This window comes from Ursus arctos, unplaced genomic scaffold (assembly GCF_023065955.2).
Source record: "Ursus arctos isolate Adak ecotype North America unplaced genomic scaffold, UrsArc2.0 scaffold_19, whole genome shotgun sequence".
Lineage (NCBI taxonomy): Eukaryota > Metazoa > Chordata > Mammalia > Carnivora > Ursidae > Ursus > Ursus arctos.
In genome coordinates, this window is record NW_026622863.1 from 18718397 (window position 1) to 18739345 (window position 20949).

General features: G+C 36.0%; 1 long non-coding RNA gene across 1 annotated transcript in view; it reads right to left on the bottom strand.

Moving 5' to 3' along the window:
• The window catches only part of LOC130544154 (uncharacterized), a 778585-nt gene that overhangs the window by 441931 nt on the left and 315705 nt on the right, over positions 1-20949 (bottom strand). Inside the window, exon 4 of the long non-coding RNA XR_008960180.1 lies at positions 20191-20278. This is a non-coding gene — a long non-coding RNA (uncharacterized LOC130544154). The remainder of the gene's footprint in view (positions 1-20190; positions 20279-20949) is intronic.

The following is a 20949-nucleotide window of genomic DNA, read 5'->3' on the forward strand; positions in this document are numbered from 1 at the left end:
TCTCAGATGCCTGAGGACACCAAAGTGTCTCCCTTCCCTTTATGTAATCTCTGTTAGTTTCACTGCAAAACTGAGCATGCCATTAAGTAAACAGACTGTGGAGAGAGCCTGTGGGTAGTACCTTCATCTGCTTTATGCAATCCACCAGAGTTGACTTTGGGATCTAGAGGCATCTTGGTCATGACTTTTACTCTTAATGAATAATGAATAAGGAAGCTCAGGCCAATGCAAATAGCTACAGGAAAGTTATATACTTTATTTTCAAGTATTTCAAAAAGCAAATCCCTAAAATAGTGATTCTCAAACTTAGCTAAACAACAATATCACCTGAAAAGTCTCTAAATTCCTAGCATCAAAGCCATAACTCAAAGCAATTAAAAGAAACTCTTTGAAGGTGAGATCCAGGTATCAGTTTTAAAAAACTCTCTAGAACACTCAAATGCATGGGCAAGGCTGAGAACTGCTGTTCTAAAACAAGGGTGCCACATTCGAAAGTACAGAATTGTAGCTGTAAAATACATATGGATTGTGGGAAGTACAAGCAGGTTGTCTGTGTATATGTGTATACACATGCATACACACAAACACACACACGTATATACAAGACTGCTGAACATTCAATATAGCCTGTGTTTTCCAGGGCAAAAGAAATTCATCTAATATTCTAATCCTTTATTTAAAAAAAATATCGTAGCAAATTGTCCCTCTAGCTACCGCACATCTCCCCTGGTAATTCTTGCCCAAACTATAGTTCTGCAGCTAGAAACTTCAGGGAAGAGAAAAGGGGTTTTCAATTCAAAAGCGTACATTTATATCATATATGCCTATATGCCTATCTACCTACCTACCTAACAAGAGAGAAGGCAAGTAGGGCCTGACTCTTGATTTGTGCATATCCCCATACTATCTGATTTTTGAATTGGAAATTGTGTCGTAGCAAAATCAGTCTATAGGTGGACACTGCACTTTTATCTAAGGCTACTGTGTCTGGTCCGAAACTGGCTAACAGTGTATTCAGATCCGTGCTTGAGAAGGAACATTACTGACTTGTGAGCAGGATGGATTCCTCACTTCTGAGGAGGTGATGAGGTTGAAGGCAAAGCAGCCGTTAGGAGGTAATTATAACTGTGCACATAGGAGGAGGTGAGGAATAAATTGGGAAGCTCTAGTAGAAATGGAATATATGCAGTGAGATTTTATAACTGACTGAATGTGAAAGACGGACTACAAATTTCTAGGCTACTTGAAATGTTGAGGCATATGATTTAATTCTGTGATGTATGTCACAATGGCCTTTCCAGGCTGTGGTTTTGTTGACAACAATTAAATATCTAAACACTGGCAGACAGGCCAAGGAAATGTTTAATAGTTCAGTGATCAAATTAAATGACCTGGTCCTAAATAAAGCAGAGTTAGGGCTCAAATTTACTTCGGAAAATGTTTAGACCCTCCAATTTATTTCAGGAGATTTTTGTTTAAGATGAGTCTTTCAGGGGGCACCTGGGTGGCTCTGTTGGCTGAGGGTCTGACTCTTGGTTTAGGCTCAGGTCATGATCTTAGGGTCCTGGGGTTGAGTCCCACATTGGGCTCCTGGCTCATCAGGGCGGGGTGGGATCTGCTTAGGATTCTTTCTCTCCCTCTCATGCCGCCCCTCCTCCTGGCTGTGCGCACTCTCTAAAAATAGGTAATTTTTTTTTAAAAGATGATTCATTTAATTTGCTGCTGGTTATAAGGAAATTCACATGAATTTCAAGAGTCAGTCTGGAAGGCAGCAAACAATTCATTGTACCCTGAAAAAGATATTTTGAGTATAAAATACCTTAATATTTAACTATAAAATACCCGTAATATATGGTGACGGGCATCCATCAATTAATCTTTTTATTATTATTTTATTTTGGTAAGCAATTTTGAAATTGTTTTAATGGTTTTAAATTTCTAAATTGTTGCTCTTAACATTTTTTTAATTAAGTCTATTTTCATCTTTTTTTTTTTTTCTTTTTTTTAAGTAGTCTCCATGCCCAGTGTGGAGCCCAACATGGGGTTTAAACTCATGACCCTGAGATCAAGACCTGAGCTGAGATCAAGAATCAGACACTTAACTGACTGAGCCACCCGGGCAACCCTTTAGTCCCTACTTTTAAGATTTTTTTTTTTTAATTGGGCCATAATCTATATACAATAAAATGTACAGATTCTAAGTATAATTTGATGATTGTTGGCAAATGAATACTTCCATATAACCACCACTCAAACTAAAATTTAGAATATTTCTAACAACATCATGCCCCATTACAGTCAACCTCACCCTCTCCCACCCTTCTGCTATTTGATAACAACAAGCAGTTCATGATAAAAAATATATATATATTTAAACTTCATACGTCAAATAGTGTAACAGCTCCATATAAATCAAAACTTGTTAAAGCTTTAGAAAAAATTACTAAAAACTCAAATATGAAAAACCTTTTTTATCTAGGACAATGGAAGCATCAATTGCTCTGGTAATATACTGATTTAATATAAATGTGTGGAGGACGATATATCCTTATATTTTAGCCCATCTCGGAGGAAGAGGTATATTGAAGCCCAATATTTACTAACAGCAACAACAACAACAAAAACAACCAGGTATTCTCTTTGGGTTGTCTATATGTTTGAGTTCTGCTAATACCTGACTTATTTTAAGGTGGTCAGTTCACCTTCTCTGACTCTAGTTAAAGAGTTTAATTGCAGTCTCCTGTTATGGAGAATTATATTGTTCCTATCGCCTATGGCAAGTTTACTATAAAGAAAAACATTGGGGGCCCCTGGGTGGCTCAGTCCTTAAGCATCTGCCTTCTGCTCAGGGCCTGATCCCAGGGTCCTGGGATCTAGGCCCACATTGGGCTCCTCTGCTGGGCGCCTGCTTCTTCCTCTCCCACTTCCCCTGCTTGTGTTCCCTCTCTCGCTGGCTGTCTCTCTGTCAAATAATAAATAAATAAAATCTTAAAAAAAAAAAAAAAAAGAAAAGAAAAGAAAAGAAAAGAAAAACATTGATTCCTAAATAATTTGAAGTGATCTGCACGTTTCATTTAGCCAGAAGCACTGAACAATAAAATATAAAACCCAAAAGGTAATACTTATGGCATGATCTATCCTCATTCTGACATGCCCCTGTTTGCTGACTGCTCCCCATGTTAGGGCTGCATTATAGATAACTCTAGTCTTCAATAACTTAGAGAAAGAGATGGTAATTGAATATGTGAGAAACATGAATAGCCCTGCATAATCTGGAAGCAGAATTCTTGCAAGTGGAGATGCAAGATTTCTGATAGGCAAAAGTCTGCTTTTGATTAAAAATGGGTACTCAGTAACAATATATGATGATCTCCTTTCTTCCTGCCTGGACCCATTATTTTTCCTCTAGTCCTCCCCGTGTTCTAAAAAGTAGAAAGTCTTGCTATGGAAATTTTCTGTTTTGCTTTCTGTCTCGTCCTGGTTTTATAGGCTTTTCAAGGCAAAGGCCATGATTTATTCATAGTTTTCCACCTGATATAGGATTGAGTGCTCGGTACATTGGAGGCAGACCATAAACGTGTATTGTGCCATATGCCAGTCCTTCCTTTGTCTTTCCCAACAGTAACCAAAGCAAGAAAAACAGAGCTCTGTATCATAATGTAATAGCAAGGGGTAGTTTGAAAAGAAATTTACTAAAAGCCAGATATGAAAGTCATTTCCAAGTGAAAGGTGTTGAGTAACCAAAAGTAGAAAAAGGGTCAAAGGCTTAGAGAGTTACAGTGGTTGGTTTGAAAATAAAAGAATCTTTAGCCAAAAAAGACCCTACAGATGGAAAGCTGTGAACATGAATATAATGTGTAGGAAGAGAACAATGTTCAGGGCATGTGACTTGGATAGCCACATGGTGCTCCATGCTTGACTTAAAGTTCTTAAAGTGTCACTACCTTGAAATTCTTAATACATTTTGAACAAGAAACTCCACATTTTCATTTTTTGTTGGACTTTATAAATTTTTTAACCGGTCCAAGAAGAAAGGTTTTGTAGGATATTGAAGAACTGATTCCATTTTCCTTTATCAATTCTTCAATAGTACAGCTACCCTTTCTGATTTTAAAATATCATATATATGTGTGTGTGTGTGTGTGTGTGTGTATGTGTATACCTTCAAAGTAATATATACTCCTTCTATAAAATTAAGACTTGAGGAATGTATAAAAAGCCCCCAAATTCTCAGAACTTCACCACTTATGAGCTGATATTAACATTTTTAATATACTCATCATGTTCATTTTCTATGTACTTTTCTCCAAAAAGTTAAAATAATTCTCAAACACCCCCCCCACTTTTCTTTTTTCTTTAGTCTTTTATCATAATTAATACTTTCATAACATTATACTTATATGGCTAAATGACAATCCAGCCATATGGATACAATATTATTTGACTTTCTCATTCACCATGTTTCAATATTCTTTTGATTTTACTGTTATTTTTCTACCTCAGTTGTTAGGCTTGCCTTTGGAGGTGTCTGAAACTTAGAAAAACAAGGAAGAATACTGAAAATTGGATTTCCCAAAGAATTAAGGCACGTTTTTCCCTACCTGTAGAATGTAATAATCATGAAGTAGCACATAACCTATTTTTCACTAGATATTTGTAACATTATTTGATTGTTTTTAAAAGGATATTGATATCTGTGCTTCTCTAAGTGGCATTCTTAAGCCGGGTCTCCATAGTTTCATGTAAGTCTCAAAACCACTATCAACAGAATCATTTAGGAAATTGCTTTAGCAACTATTTTGTCATGTTTTTTGGAGACCTGAATTTGTTTTCCTTCAAGGCTGTCAGGAGACAGGCGCAAGATTATAAATAAAACTAGTATGATAACTGCCTATTCACTGTGAAATGTATTGAGTGTACTGCAGCTTTATCATACAGCCTTTGTAACATTTCACATGCTGGCCACCACCAAATGAAGTCACCTTTTGTTTTAAGGAATAGAATGCCAATCAAAGTCTAAGAAGTTTTTTGAGAAGTTGATCACTTTGATTTAGAGTTTGGCCCCAAAACCGCACGCATCATTCTCAGGAGATCAGATAAAAATTATCTTTTTTAAAAATTTAAATTCAATTAGCCAACATATAGTACATCACTAGTTTCAGATGTAGTGTTCAAAAATTTATCAGTTGTGTATAACACCCAGTGCTCATCACACCACATGCCCTATGTAATGCCCATCACCCAGTTACCCCATCCCCTTACCTACCTCCCCTCCAGCAACCCTCAGTTTGTTTCCTATAGTTAAGAGTCTCTCATGGTTTGTCTTCCTCTTTAATAACTTGCCCTTCAGTTTTCCCTCCCTTCCCCTATGATCCTCTGCACCGTTTCTTATATTCCACATATAAGTGAAACCATATGATAGTTGTCTTTCTCTGGTTGACTTATTTTGCTCAGCATAATACCCTCCAGTTCTAACCACGTCGATGTAAATGGTAAGTATTCATCCTTTCTGATGGCTGAGTAATATCCCATGTATATATGCACCACATCTTCTTTATCCATCCACCGATGAACATCTCAGCTCTTTCCACAGTTTGGCTATTGTGGACACTGCTGCTATGAACATTGGGGCACAGGTGCCCCTTCGGATCACTACCTCTGTATATTTTGGGGTAAATACCTGGTAGTGCAATTGCTGGGTAGTAGGGTAGCTCTACAGGTTAAAATTATCTTTGGGTGCTAGTATGAAATTAAGGCTCAAATGTACAATAAAAAAATGGGAATAGGCCACAAAGAACAATTTAGAGTCACTGAAACACTAACCACTTTTCTCTGCAAATCAGGCAGATGGCTTTCTGCCATAATTGTAACTATGTTCTCACTACTGCATCATTAACACCAAACACCCATAAGTTATTTCAAAGAGCACAGAGTCTATGTTGTGTTTTCTATTAAATAATCTATAGATTCAATTGACATGGTGTGTATTGGCTGGATTTTGCGAAGACATATTCTGCAGGGAGTATGTTAGTTGACTCTTATTTCCAACATCATCATTATACTAAACAATCTGAATGAAGATTAGTTGGGCTCTTGCTATGTGCAAAGGGCTACTCTATACTCTTTGCATTCAGTGTTTCATTCAATTCTCACACATTTCCTGAGAGATAGGCATTATTTTTACTTCAGTTTTAGAAGTGAGGACCTCAGATTTAGAAACATGTAAGAGCTTGTTAAAGTTTATACCCGTATTAAATTGTGGAGTTGGGTTTGAATAATGTTGGTAATCTGAAATCATAGTCTCTTTTTATTAATAATTATGCTGAGGTTTTCTTAAATTTTCCAAATTCCCCCAAGGCAAATGTCTTACATAACTATAATATGTTATCAAAACCAGGAGATTAACACTGGTATGATAACTAGACTATCAATTTATTTAGATATCAGCCATTTTTACACGTATTCTTGGGTGTATGTGTGTATGACATTTTATCACATTAAGATGTGTGTAAACAACACTGAAATCTGCTTAACATTTCACTTCTGGGGGAGTAACAACTTGTACCTAGGAACTAATTCAGTCATGTGAAACCTAGCCATGGAAATAAATCAGGATAGGGCTTGTAAGTCTGGAGTTTGCTTGAAAAGCCTGAACAGGCTTTAATCTTAGGCATCCACAGAGAAGAGAATCTATAAAGATGAGTCAAACAAAGTCCTTTGAAAGAGATGAGGAGTCAAGGAAATTACAACAGGTGACAAGTATAAGGAGACAGAAGTGGGATTCAAAACAGGGCACAAATCCAAGGGCAGGAATTCGCAGAATATGGTTGGTGGTAGTGCAAGAGTCTTAAGCTATTGTTAAAATGGAGGTGATTCTTTTTAGTGGTTTTTCTTTCTAGTTACTGTGCATAATTAAGGTAAGTGGATAGGATGAGCCCTAAGGAGTAGGGTTGTGATGGCAGTCCTTACTTCAAATAAACTATAAAGTTGATAGAAAATGTGTTGCAAAACCTGGCACAAGAAAAATAGCATCATTCCTACACTACAGAGTTCATTCTCCTATATATTGACATTGAGTTACTTGATGATGGCGCTGGTACCTTTTCTTCCAAGGTGTGACTGAGCCTTGGTTCTATCTGTTACTGAAGGTCAGGGAGAGTTAGCTGGAGAACAGTGGATTGGCAATGGCCAAACTCTCTCAGCAATGAAAGCAGTGAGTCTGCATGCACTGCATGGATAAACATTCGTCATGATTATCCAGCCACTTTAGATGAAAAAACAAACAAACAAACAAAAAAAAACAATACTCCCCACAATGTGTCAAAAATTATTTTTGTGTCATCTGCAAATGGAATGCTTTCCCTTCACCCTCACACTTTTAATACCTGACCTTATTCACTCAAATAAAAAGACATTAATTTAATATCCAATTCCCACCCATAATTTATGATCTTAAAATGGAACTTTCTCTAGGACATGAATGTTTAGTTATTTTATCCATCTTGAGTTATTTGGGGCATGCTGAACTGACACAAAGTTGATGTTCAATAAATATAGGTAAAACTGAACAAAACTGGCATTTACTGAACGCTCAGTAAGGGTCAGACTATGCTAAATACTTCAGGTATTTACTTTTATCTACAGTGATTAAGAAGACATTTTACTAAGAAGCTAAGACCCTTGACACTAGATCAACCTGATAAGACCACACTGCTGGTTAGTTAGAGAACCAGGATTTTCTGAAGTTTCCATCACTTTCAGTTTTTCCCAGTCACTGAAAAAGCCATTTTGTGATCTAATTGAATTGGTTGTTTTTATATAATGAAACCTGAAACATGAAGGAGGAGGGGATTATCTTTTTAAAATAAAATGAAGTATAAGCAAGAGGTTATTTGAATCAAAAATTAGAGAGTATATAAACATAGAAAATAATTTGGAATTCAGAAACAATCAAGGATAATCGCTCAAGACCCATTTTAAGGAAGCATAGCAAATATGTGATTTTGTGCAAGGAGGACAATAGAACAAAGCTGCTGTTTGTCAAAAGATGCCCAGAACTACTTGGGAAGAAAGAAGCTCTTTTCTTTCCTTTTCTTTTCTTTTCTTTTTTAAAGATTTTATTTATTTATTTGACAGAAAGAGAGACAGCCAGCAAGAGAGGGAACACAAACAGGGGTAGTGGGAGAGGAAGAAGCAGGCTCCCAGCAGAGGAGCCTGATGTGGGGCTCGATCCCAGGACTCTGGGATCATGCCCTGAGCCAAGGGCAGATGCTTAACGACTGAGCGACCCAGGCACCCCAAAAGAAGCTCTTTCTGACACAGTGAAGAGGTATAGGCAGGGCACCACTGCAAAGATATCCTTTTACCTCTACAGACTGCTTTGGCTGATGTGTATTCCTCATTCCTCTCTTCCCCACTTCCCTGAAAAAATGTTCCTGTAGTATCGTTAACTGCAGTTTGTTTTATGGTCTCAACTTGGAAAATTGACTGAGAGAAAAAAAAAATGGATCAAGTGACAAAAGTAGAATTTCAAGATAAAAAAATTAAAACTGCAAATTAGTGTGAGGGAGGAGGGGAATAAAATTTGAAATCACATAATGGGTTGTGATAACCATTTCTAATACTTGACCTAGAAGCCTAGATAGAGTTTATCTCTAGGTCTTCAGACTTGCTTTGCTGTCAATGCATTTCAAAGAAAGTATACAAAATTTCAGCTATTAAAATTAGAATTTCAAAGGCTAAGTCATAACTGAAAACTGTGTCTTTTGTCACGCTAAGTTAAATAAAAAGTCAGAATACCAGAATGTACAATCGCATCATGTGTATGTACTAATAGGTTCTGGTAGGAGACACGTAAATGTAGAATTTCAACGTTTGTTAAAGTGATGGGATTATTATTGGAATATATGTTTCCATCCTTATTATTTTCATCAATGTCATAATTGTGGTTGTGCCATAAATATGATGGAAAGTGGGTGTTGCAACCCTATGTTCTCCCAGTAAGATAATGTGACAAACTTTCTTGGATTTGAAGTACATACTTCGTGAATAACCACGCATTTTCCTTTCTTCCAAATGGTTCAGAGTTCCTTTAATGTATAGTACAAAATAAAGCAAACATTGGAGAATTTGCAGGATCTGGTAGACATAGTTGATTAGTTGGATCCACAGTTCCATGTCAATTACTGCAATTTTCCTCATACACTTAAAGTGTTCCTACTGTGATGGTTTTCCAATTGTGCTGATTGGAGTTTTATGATAAAACCAGAAATCACATTTTAAATGCTCTAATTTGGGGCACTTAGGTGGCTCAGTTGGTTAAGCATCTGCCTTTGGCTCACAATCCCAGGGTCCTAGGAACAAACCCCACACTGGGCTCCCTGCTCAGTGGGGAGTCTGCATCTCCCTCTCCCTCTGCCTCTTCCCCCAGCTTGTATTCTCTCTTAAATAAATAAATAAATAAATAAATAAATAGATAGATAGATAGATAAATAAATAAATAAATAAAATCTTTTTTAAAATGCTCTAATTTGCCACAGCTTTTAAGAAAAAGCCAGCTATTGTGGAATTTAATTGTGAAATATTTCCAATACATTTCACTGCTAAAATCAAGGATGCCATGATTCTATTGGGCTATTCCACCAACTGGAGCTTAGTACAGAGTAAGTCACAAAGAAGTGAGGGAAGACATCATATTGGTTCTTCCTCTAAATGAAGCTATTGAACAAGTAAGCATTCAATATCCACTGTGAGCAATTTAAAAATCAGTAGAATATATCTGCCCTCCAAACAATTCTGGATAGTGGTAAGGACCAAATAAAACAGGATGAGAAACAGATTTGCAATTTTCAAAAGTTGATAAAGAAATTATCATTCCTACAATAGTCAGCCTATTCAGTAACTGAATAATGCAAGTATGAAGTCCTCTGGACTTTTTCATTCTCTGAACAAATTCTGTCACCAGAAAATGAGTCCATTTCCACATGGTTCGTGTATGGCCCCTTTCCTGCACACCTTATAAAACAGCGTCCTTCTTTATTGGTTAATTAATGCTTAAAAAGTATTCCAGAATGCTTAGAAGAAACATCAGTTGTACTTAATTTATAATTAAGGTACTTAATATAAAATATTATGAATACTGTGTAACTATATATTTGCAATTTATTTCAAAGTTGGTAAATCAATAACACGAAACAGTGATTTAGAATCTCAGAGCAGAGGTGTTTGAAGTGAACTTTAGTACTACCAAGAATTGCTTTGCCACATTTTTTATCACTTAAAATATGTCAGTATGTGTGTTAAGTGCATTTGATACAATAATGAACAAGATAGGACTTCTGACTTCTAGGGACTTATATTTTAATGAAAAGCCAAATGGAAGTTTAGAAAAGAAGTGAAGTCGAATTTTGACCTAATGATGATCATATTTCAAAACTTTCAATTAATGTAGAGACAATAAATATCTCAGATGTTCATCTACTTTTGCTGTTTGATGCAAAAACATTCTATAAAAATTGGTTCCATTAGGACAATTTCAACTATGTAAGAAAAAAAATGCAGTCTTCATGGGAATTATTAATAAAATATACAGACTTTTTTTTAAGTTATGGATTCAGTCTTTGTTATCTTTTGTTCTTTCAACTCTGAGTGTCTCATTAATAATATTGATTTTGCCAACTTGTGCTTTACTGATACCATTTTGTTACTTGCATGCAGAAGACTGTGGCATTGTTATACATTTACACTTGAAAGGTGATATTTATCCATTATTTAATAGCTATCTGCAGTATCTTTCTCCTCCAAAGTATGCAAAAAATAGGCCATAGAATGTTTTATTATGATCAATGCTAATGTTATAAAGTAGAGGAAAAATAAAGCAATAGACTGGAAGTAGAACAAGTAAGCCAGAATTCCGGATGGAGACACATTAAAGCGAAACTCAGTTAATGTTCATAAAACACGCCTGCCAGGCACTGTTGTTTACTTCATCTGCTAGAAGCTGTATACAATTTTTTGAGATTAATATTTCTATTCTCTTAGAATATGGAGCCTGAGGATGAAAAATTTTAAGAATTTTGTCCCTAGAATGGAAATAAAACCATGGTTCAGGTTTTCTAAGGCAAATATTCTATATGACACGTTTTGATCTATTATAAAGGGAGTAGGGCATTAATAAAATTATCTGGAAAATTCTAATAGAGCCTTTCTAATTAAAACATTTAAGATGCTTTTTTAAATAATGAAATTATCTCATTTTGATAATGATTGAGCATATCTTTTTTATATTTGACTACAAGAAACTCATCTTTTTTTTTTTTTTTTTTTAAGATTTATTTATTTGAAACAGAGAGAACACAAGCAGGGAGAAGGGTCAGAGGGAGAGGGAGAAGCAGACTCTCCATTGAGCAGGGAGCCCAATGCAGGGCTTGATCCAGGACCCTGAGATCATGACCTGAGCCAAAGGCAGTGGATTAACTGACTGAGCCACCCAGGTGCCCCTAACCTCATCTTCTTTTAAAGTTTTTATTGAAATTTCAGTTAACATTAATATTAATTTCAGGTGTACAATACAGTGATTCAACACTTTCATACCACACCCAGTGCGGCTCATCACAAGTACACTCCTTTATCCCCATCACCTATTTCACCCATGCCCCCACCTCCGTCCCCCTGGAAACCATCAGCTTATTCTCTATAGTTAAGAGTGTTTCTTGGTTTGCCTTTCTTTCTTTTTTCCCCTTTGCTCCTTTGTTTTGTGTATTAAATGTCACATATGAGTGAAATCGTATGGTATTTGTGTTTTTCTGACTGACTTGTTTTGCTTAGCCTAATATTCTAGCTCCATCCATGTCACTGCAAATGGCAAGGATTTCATTCCTTTTTATGGCTGAGTAATATTCCATTAACTATACACCGCTTCTTTATCCATTCATCAGACTTGGCTGTTCCTATAATTTGGCTATTGTAGGTAATGCTGCTATAAACATCAGGGTGCATGTATCCCTTTGAATTCGTATTTTTGTTATTCTTTGGATAAATATCTAGTAATGCAATTGCTGGATCCCGTGGGATAGCTCCATTTTTAACTTTCTGAGTAACCTCCATACTTTTTTCAAGTGGCTGTACCAGTTTGCGTGCCCACAAACAATGCAAGAGGATTCACCTTTCACCACACCCTTGCCAACACTTATTGTTTCTCGTGTTGTTGATTTTAGCCATTTTGACAGGTGTGAGGTGATAGCTCACTGTAATTTGATTTGTCTTTCCCTGATGATGAGTGATGCTGAGCATCTTTTCATGTGTCTATGAGCCATTTGGATATCTTCTTTGGAAAAATGTCTGTTCATGTCTTCTGCCCATTTTTAATTGGATTATCTGTTTTTTCAGTGTTGAGTTTTATAAGTTCTTTATAGATTTTGGATACTAACCCTTCATCAGATATATCATTTGCAAATATCTTCTCCCATTCCCTAGGTTGCCTTTTAATGTTATTATTTCCTTTGATGTGCAGAGGCTTTTTATTTTGATGAAATCCCAATAGTTTATTTTTGTTTCCCTTGTCTCAGGAAATCTATCTAGAAAGAAGTTGTTACAGCTGAAGTCAAACTGGTTACTGCCCATGTTCTCCTCTATGATTTTTGTGGCTTCAGGTCTCAAATTTAGGTCTTTAAACCATTTTAAGTTTACTTTTATGTATGGTGTAAGAAAATGGTCCAGTTTTCCCTACACCATTTGTTGAGGAGACTATCTTTCTCCCATTGGCTATTCTCTCCTGCTTTTTTTTTTTTTTAATATTAATTGCCTATATAGTGTGGGTTCATTTCTGGGTTTTTTATTCTGTTTCATTGACCTACATATCTTTTTAGTGTGTGTCAGTGCCATACTGTTTTGATCACTACAGCTTTGTAACATAACTTGAAGTCCAGAATTATGATGCTTCCAGCTTTGCTTTTCTTTTTTGAAGTTGCTTTGTCTATTTTTTGTGGTTCCATACAAATTTTAGAATTGTTTGTACTAGTTCTGTGAAAAATGCTACTGGTATTTTGATAGGGATTGCATTAAATGTCTAGATTCCTTTGGGTAGTATATATGTTAACAATTATTTGTTCTTCCAATCTATGCCCATAGGATGTCTCTCCTTTTTTTTTTTTTGGGTCATTTTTGATTTCTTTCATAACTGTTTTAAAGTTTTCAGAGTACAGGTCTTTTACCCCTCCTTGTTTAGGTCTATTCCTAGATATCTTACTGTTTTTGGTCCAACTGCATTTTTTTTCTTTTTACAATTTCTTCAGATAATTTATTAGGCTATTTTTGAAAGCCCTTTGACATAAAATATAAAATGTCCAGATATATATTATTTTTGCTCCATGATTTTTTTTAAAGTGAATAGGAGTATTTGATTTGTAACAGGTGACACAATGCTAAGACCTGGTTATATGTTATAATGAATAAAATAATTTTAGTTTCTGTATTCATAAAACTTACTGTCTGTTGGAAGAAGACATCAGAAAACAAATGTATAATTAAAAAGTCCACAAAGGAAATGAACAGGTGCAATAATAAAGATAGCTTACTCAGATGTGTAAAATAACAGATTTTTTTCAATGTCTACCATTGACCCTTAGACAACATCGGTTTGATATGCTCAGGTCCACTTATATGCAATTGTAAATGAGACAGATTCCTTAATTTCTCTTTCTACTGCTTCGTTATTGGTGTATAGTAAGGCAACGGATTCCTGTACATTGGTTTGTATCCTACAACCTTACTAAATTCGTGTTTCAGTTCTAGGAGGTTTTTGGTGGAGTTTTTTGGGTTTTCTATATAGAGTATCATGTCATCTGCAAATAGTGAAAATTTTACTTTTTCCTTCCCAATTTGGATGTCTTTTATTTCTTTTTGTTGTCTGATTGCTGAAGCTAGGACTTCCCATACAATGTTAAATACTGGCAGTTAGAGTGGACATCCCTGTCTTGCTCTGGACAAAAAGCTCTCGGTTATTCCCACTGAGGATGATGTTAGCTATGGGCTTTTCTTATATGGCCTTTATTATGTTGAGATGTGTTCCCTCCAAACCTACTTTGTTGAGGGTTTTTATCAAGAATGGATGTTGTACTTTTCAAATGCTTTTTCTGCATCTATGGAAAGGATCATATAGTTCTTATTCTTTCTTTTATTAATGTGGCATATCATATTGATTAAATTGCAAATATTGAACCACCCTTACAGCCCAGGAATAAATCCCACTTGATTGTGGTGAATGCTTTTTTCATATATTGTTGGATTTGTTTTGCTGGTATATTATTATTTTTATATCCATGTTCATCAAAGATATTGGCCTGTAGTTTTCTTTTTTAGTGAAGTCTTTATCTGGTTTTGGTATCAGGGTAGTTTTGGTCTCATAGAACAAATTTGGAAGTTTCCTTTCCTCTTCTATTTTTTTTAAAGATTTCATTTATTTATTCCTGAGAGGCAGTGGGAGAAGCAGGTTCCCCGTGGAACAGGGAGTCTGATGTAGGACTTGATTCCAGGACCCTGGAATCATGACCTGAGTTGAAGGCAGATGTTTAACAGACTGAGACACGCAGGCGCCCCTGCTCTTGTGTTTTTTGAAATAGATTGAGAAGTATTAACTCTTCTTTAAAGGTTTGGTAGAATTCACCTGTGAAGCCATCTGGTTCTGGACTTTTGTTTGTTGGAAGTCTTTTCATAACTGATTCAAATTTTTATTTTATTTTCATTTGTTTTCATGTACTTTTTTATTTCTTCTTTGATTTCCTGGTTGACCTAGTCATTGTTTGGTAACATGTTGTTTAACCTTCACGTACCTGTGGTGTTTCCCAATGTTTTCTTGTGTTTGACTTCTAGTTTCATAGTTCTGTGAACAAAGAAGATGCATGGTGTGACTTCAATATTCTGCCCCCCCCTCACTCTTCTTCTTCTGGCACTCTTATAATACAAATATTATTATGTTTGAGAGAGCAACTGAGTTCCCTAAGTCTATTCTCAAGTTGCATAATTCTTCTTTTTTCTGTCTTTTTTTGTTTTCTTCGTTCAGCTTCATTATTTTCCATTATTTTATCTTCCAGGTCACTAATTCTTTCCTCTGCTCCTTCCAGTCTACTGTTCATTGCATGAAGCCTGTTTTCAATCTCTTTTATTACATTCTTCATCTCTGATTGATTCTTTTTTAACTCTTTTACCTCTATGTTAAGGGTTTCACTGATGTGTTCTATTCTTTTCTCAGGTCAGTGAGTATCCTTATGATTGTTGCTTTAAATTCTCTACCAGGCTTGTTACTTATAATTATTTTGCTTACATCTCTGTCAATGGCCTTATTTTGCTCTTTCATTTGGGATAATTTTCTCTCTTGGCATTTTTGTCTACATCTGCCTTCTTCTCTGTGGTAGAAAAGCCTGTTATGTCTCCTGCCCCTGAATGTAAGGGCCTTATGAAGTAGAAGTCATGTAGTGCCCAGGGCCTACACTTCAGGGAGTGTTTCCGGTGTGTTCTGCATGTGCTCTGCTGTTGTGTTTTGATTGCTCTATTCTTGAGCCCAGTCATCTGCAGAGACTCTCCTTTCCTATGATGAGCAAGGAAGGGCCATGGTCTGAATATGGCAAGTTTTAACTAGATGTGCTCTGGTTTGCTTATGAAATAAGACCTAACACCACTTCCACCAAAACTGAGGCCTTGCAGAACTCTCTGATTGGGAGATATGTTGTGGGCAGGGGTTTCTGCTGGTTTTCTGGGGAAGAGGCCTGCCCTGCTGGAACAGAGGCAAGCGTGATTGAGAGGGTAGTCAGAGCATAGGGGAGTAGGGCTTGGCATAAGCAAGTTATGCAGCCAGTGTCAGCTCTGCACTGCTTCTGGCAGTTGGCTATGTGTTCATGTCGAGGGGTAGGGGAGAGAAGTAGCAATAGCCACCTCATTTGTTCTTAGAGAGACATCTCCATGAACGTTGCCTCTCAGGGACAAGCTCTGACAACAGTGAATAAACCCCGTGGTTTTTTGCCTGCATTCTTTTCAGAAGCAGTGCAGTACTCTCCAGTCTCTATCCCAGCCAAGCCTGCTAACCTGTAAAACTCAAGGCTTTAAGCTCCACTGGTTTTAGGAACTCACGAAATTCAGCCCCTTTTGTTTTCCAAGCCAATGCCTTTGGGGAAATATTCTCCTTGTGCATTCCCCTGTGTGTTCCTCTTTCTCTCTTCCTCCCTTTCTCTCTCCCACCCTCTCTCTCTCTCTTCTCCATGACCACAGCTACCTTCTCTTCACAGCAGTGACAATCTGTTTCTTTACTAAATCATGTTTCCACATTCTCTACCTTCTTTAATGTGGCCTCTTTAATGTGGTCACAGTGGTGCATCTTGATCAGCTAACAATCCCAATAAATTAGATCAGCCACTTTCTAGTTCTGTTAAGTTTAGAAAACACTTAACCAGTCTAGGCCTTGCTCTGTAATTCTGAAATGTTGGTGTTAATACCTACCTCTCTGCATTGTCTATTTATTTACTTACTCACTTACTCATTTAGTATTTAGCCAGTACCTATTATATGCCAGGCACTGTGGATACAGTGATTATATATACATATACATATGCCTACTATTCTAGTGAGGGAGAAAGACTTATGGATATATACAAAAATATTATTTAGTAAGGGTATTATGAAACAAAAAAGAAAGAAAGGAAATCAGAAGTGATGGTTCATACAATTTATAGAGAATTGTTGCAGAGTTCACTGAGCAGGTAACACTGAGAATCAAGTAGCGGTGTGCATGGTGTAATCAAAGGGCAGTGGAAAATCCAGTACAGCTGAATCAAAATGAACAATGAGAAATTATAGAAAAAATATTTTCTAATGGTACCAAGTGGTTAGATCATGCAAAAGTCATGATAAAGAGGCACTAAAGGTTGAGAAGAGCCTAGGATATATTAATCAAATACACGTCCTTATTTCTGTGACTCTATATTAAAGAGTCAGAATTAATTTATCTTGCATTTATTTTTTTTAATTATTTTTATTTTGTTATATTAGTCACCATAGAGTACATCCCCAGTTTTTGATGCAATGTTCCATGATTCATTATTGGCGTGTAAGACCCAGTGCACCATGCAATATGTGCCCTCCTTAATACCCATCACTGGCCTATCCCAATTCCCCATCCTCCCCCCCTCTGAAGCCCTCAGTTTGTTTCCCAGAGTCCACCGTCTATCATGGTTCATTCCCTCTTCTGTTTACCACCCCCCCTTCATTCTTCCCTTCCTTCTCCTACCGATCTTCCTATTTATCTTGCATTTAATCAATGCTTTTTGGGTGTACACATTTCCCTTGCACTTGGGTACAGGGTTAGAAAAAGTTCTGAAATCATAAGAGAGCAGTGCTCCTAATAGATATGAATGTTAAACACTAAAATAAACAAAAACACAAACCCTTTAGTCCATAAACCTTACCTTCTAGAGATGTAAAAATGAAAATGAACATTACATAAAAGCAAATAATTAAAGATTCACCAGGGTCATTTTGAGATATCACTAAATGTATTCCATTATTTCTTTTAATTATCAATCAGTGTGTGTCTTAATATGTTCTGGGAAACATACTGTCTACACCAACCAGGGTCCAAGAGAAGTTTTCCTACCTGTATCCATTTTTCTTTACCTTATCTTGTGTCTTGAAAGCTTCAAGTATTAGGAAGAAATACAAATGGAGTTGGATGTGAACATTCACATGATGAAAATAGCTGAGCTAGAATGTGTTTCTTCTTGCCAACACTGGATAGGTAACCATGTCTGCACTTCACTACCAGAGTTCTGAGTTTAATGCTTCTAACAAATTGTATAATACACACTGGCAACCTGAAGTGTAAGTAAGTGCAACTATCAAGATATGTAATAGATATGAAATCCATGCTGAGTGAGGGATTTTGCAAAGAATGGAGGACATTTGGTCTAGATTAGAGAAGCCTAGAGAATAAAAGATCTACAAATAGCTTCCATGAAAGAGAAAACCCAGAATGGGATGGGTTTTCTATGAGCAATGAGTTCAATGTCACCGGAAATATTAATGAAATAAGTGATTGTTATATGAAGGGAGCCTACCTAGGGCCATGGCTCAAAGATGGGCTGATGGATTACTAAATTCTTAACCTTCAGTGTGTTTCTCTTATTCTGTGAAAACTCGATGTCATATATATAGGAAAGAATCTCAAGATAATTTTATCCCCATTTTCCCTATGGCATTTCTTCAAGCAGAAAGAAATTCATGTGATATAAATATAGGCTTGTGCTGCTTCCAAGAAAGAAAAGGAAGAAAAATAAGAAAAGGGAATAAGGAAGGAAAAAATGAGAGAGACAGAGATAGAGACAAAGAGAGAGAAAGAAACAAACAAACATAGATAGTATGGGTATCTATATACAGACTTATTTTCCCTGACCTTTGCTTCTTGATCTATTTAGTACCTACTATTAGTTTTAGTAGCAGGATTTTATTAGCACACAATAAACATAATTTCTCATTTCATGCTGCAAGATACATTTATCACCATCATTTCAAAAAGCAATTTCTTTAAGCATTTAAAAGTCATATTTCCCACAGTTGTAGTCATGATATATATAATTTTTCTCCTTCTTTGTATTATTAATTGCATTTTCTATATCAATACCATGCTTAATAAACATTATTCAAAGTACTGCAGAACATTCTGAGTATTTCCTACTGATCCATAATTTACTTACCCAATCTCTTACTTTGTGATTTTTCACCATTATAGACAGTATGGTAAATATATTTGGGCATAAAATGTTTTCTTCCATGTTTTGGATGGTCCCTTATGATACTTATCAGAAATTGAGCTATTGGCTTCAGTAACATAAATATTTTAAAAGATTTTTAATCTATTAAAATTAACTTTCAAATGACTAATAACCTTTTTAGACTATTTTAAACACATTTTTAATGAATTGTAATGCAAACTTTTTGAAGACTGTAATTAGTATCTCTGTCAGTCTATGCATGATACATTTAGCTGAGTTTTAATATTAAAACACTGAGCAAATTTCCTTGGGATGTTACGTGGTGTTAATTCTCATCATCACTCACACTTAGGGCTTATTCTGTGTCTGTCTCTTTATCTAGTTTATCTTGCTCAATTTTCAGACAAATCCTAAGAGAGGTCTTACTATTTTCTCTATTTTGCCGATGAGGATACTTCGTTTAGAGAGATTATACTCCTTGTCACACAGATAAGAAATGGTAGAGAATGGAATCAATGCTGCCAGACTGCAGAGCTGATCATTTTTGAAAATGAACTATGCTGTTTATTTATGCCTTTCAATGAGTTTTTAAAATTGAATTCTGTCTTTTATAGAATGTTTGTTCTCTGTAAAGTGGCTGTGTCCAGTAGTATACTGATAAACTGGCTCTTCAATAAGAATGAACGACAACAAGCACTGAATTGAAATGTTTGCTGATTTTTGTTTTGTAGATACTTTCACTGTGGCCAATTTCAAGTTATCTAAATGAAGTCACAGAATGTGGAGAGATGCAGACAATCAGCTGTCATAAGCTGGTATAGCCAGATGCGGTACCTCACAGGCTGTCACTGTCTTTCAGCTCCCTCTTAATGAGGCTGAACTGCATCCTATATTTCCCCTTACCAGTTGGCTCCATAAGGTTTTCTGCAAGGAGGACATGGGAGAGATGTTTCAAGACCAGAGCAGGAGGATCAGGTTTCCTTCAGTGGTCCCGCCATGCTCTCTTTCAGCAAAAGAGCCAATAGATTATTAAGAAAAAGATACGCAGCCATGATAGAAAGTTTCTCAGCCATTTGCTGAGTGGTTCCTATAAACTAGTTCTGGCCCATCCGCTTTGGGGCATTTCATCCTTACTGACAGTCTGTGTTTCTGTGGTGGCCACATTCTCTTCAGCCGGAATTGTATCTCAGCCTTAGTTTTTCCCATGTTCACTTTTCTTCAGCCTACATATATTTGCTGCTTTCTGCATTTGTAATTTCTGGACAACTTCAGCTCCTTAACTTCGATAGTAAATCACCTGCTAAGTTCATCATACCTTCATACCACTTGAATTACGGGTGTGGTTTTATCTCCTTTTTGGACTCTGATTGATCCATGAAATTCATACAATAAACAACAACAACAACAAATGAAAAATAGGTTGTGAATCTCTTACCTTTGACCAAAATTTCTGGGCAGCATATCCAAGGTCTAAATGAAGCAAGGTACTCTGTATCATGTGGCAAGAGATGAATGAGTTTAACCTGAAATTAAAATAAATAACAATAATTATATTAATAATGGTAATAACCTGCAGTGAGTGTTTATTACATGTGAAGAATATGCCAAGATCCATTATGGAATAAATCATCTTTAAATTTCTCCTTTGAAGTGGGTAGTCATTTCATAGATAAAGAAGCTAAGACCAAGGGACATGCAGAGCCAAAACTCTAGGCCAGCAGCTTTAAAACTTCTTCTCTTCAGAACTTATTCTAGTGTTAAAAAAAAAAAAAAAAAAAAAAAAGTTGTCATGCACTATAATTATTAAGATACTAATTTTGAGGAAATGTCTGCTTAGAAAAAGAAGATACTTGAATGATGAATTTTATTCCATTCTGATGTGTTCCAAATTTATTTTATTCTCTTATTTTAGAAGTTAAAGAACCTTCTGGAATTTAAAAAAATGCAGATAATTTCCCTTGTTTCACTTGAAGAAATGGCTTGGAAACTAGAAAACTTGCTTCATTTGTTGAATACTTGGAATTTTTCCCAACTAATGCTGTGAATAAAAGAGCTGCCAAATTCATTAATTACCCTTAATATTCAATTCTCAAGTATAATGAATTCCATTTTCACACATATCTGAGAAAATTACATTGGAAAGTTAATATATTGCTTTTTGCTGGGTTTCAGTGAATACCTCAACACGAAAGCA